At 32.5% G+C, this 1217-nt stretch overlaps 1 long non-coding RNA gene across 1 annotated transcript in view; it reads left to right on the forward strand.

Moving 5' to 3' along the window:
- The first annotated feature begins 18 nt into the window (after window positions 1-18).
- The window catches only part of LOC107580226 (uncharacterized), a 1492-nt gene continuing 293 nt past the window's right edge, over window positions 19-1217 (forward strand). Inside the window, exons 1-2 of the long non-coding RNA XR_001608609.1 lie at window positions 19-356; window positions 504-1180. This is a non-coding gene — a long non-coding RNA (uncharacterized lncRNA). The remainder of the gene's footprint in view (window positions 357-503; window positions 1181-1217) is intronic.

A 1217-nucleotide genomic window follows, 5' to 3' on the forward strand; every position in this document is an offset into this window, starting at 1 on the left:
AGACACCTAAATGCCACTTCAGAAGCACTTCTGTGCCACCTTTGCGGTGTAAATTTGTCACTAGCATGTGTAACATGCTTGCTTATGGTATTTTTTTTAATTAGTGGATGCAATAAATTGTTTTAGCTTTGAAATGGCAACTCAAATGAGTAAAATCATTTCCCAAAGAGAGTAAGAGTAAACAATATTTTCATTTTTGATTCAACTTAGTCATAGCTGGAATTCACACATCGGACACAGATGGCGTCAATCCTAATGCCTTCATTCTGTTCATTTGTCAACACTTTACAATTAGCTTGGACTCATACTGAGGGCAAATAAGGAAACAGATGCACTGGATGGAGTAAATTCAACAGGTGAAAAATGTGCTAAATTCCATGAAATAATAAATAATTGTAATAAATCCTTTTTTTCCATTTTTTACACAAAGAAAACGTAACACATCAAATGTTTTTCCCCCATCATAAATATGCATATTTACACTTTATTTGTTATTTCAACAGGATGATACTGTCTGAAGCCTAATCCAGAGTGCAGAAACATTAAATATGGCTCTATCTCTGGATGTCCTCTCAGGATTGATTTTAATCACTGGAGACGTACCAATGTATTTAAAACATGTTTTCCATTTTGCTGTGTGAATTTAATTATGAACGTTATCTGAATGAACTTGGTTGAGGATTATGTAAGTTAAAATATGAAGACTCTTTAAAGGTGCCCCGTTATGTGCAAATTGGTGATAAAATATCAACAATTATGAAGGATCCAAACAAGACCTGTATTCATTTATTATTTTAGCTTGTAAACAAGCATAATAATACAATCTTAATGGAAACAAAATGAAATATGCAGCTCCTAAGCACTGATTTTATGTGAATGAAAAAAATCTTATAAAATCACAATGAAATGGAAGTAGCGACAGAGCTTGTGACGAGCATCTGAGTGTAACAGATTATTGAGAAGAAGAAAAAAACAATGTAAGGTGTGAATTGGTGATTGGGTATAAATGAGTGGAGAAGTCTGGCAGAAGTCACCTTATTTTTACTGCAAGAATGAGTTGACATTTTGATTATGAGGTCCAAAAAAAAAAATCAAAGATACATGGATGATGAAAAAAAAGCTGTATGAGAGAACTTCAAATGGAGGAACATATGTAATGTTTTAATTTCTATGGGAAAAGGTAACTTTGATTGAAAAAAACTATCGCTTTCAAAAAA

This window comes from Sinocyclocheilus grahami, unplaced genomic scaffold, assembly GCF_001515645.1.
Source record: "Sinocyclocheilus grahami isolate Dianchi unplaced genomic scaffold, SAMN03320097.WGS_v1.1 scaffold27602.1, whole genome shotgun sequence".
Classification (NCBI taxonomy): Eukaryota; Metazoa; Chordata; class Actinopteri; order Cypriniformes; family Cyprinidae; genus Sinocyclocheilus; species Sinocyclocheilus grahami.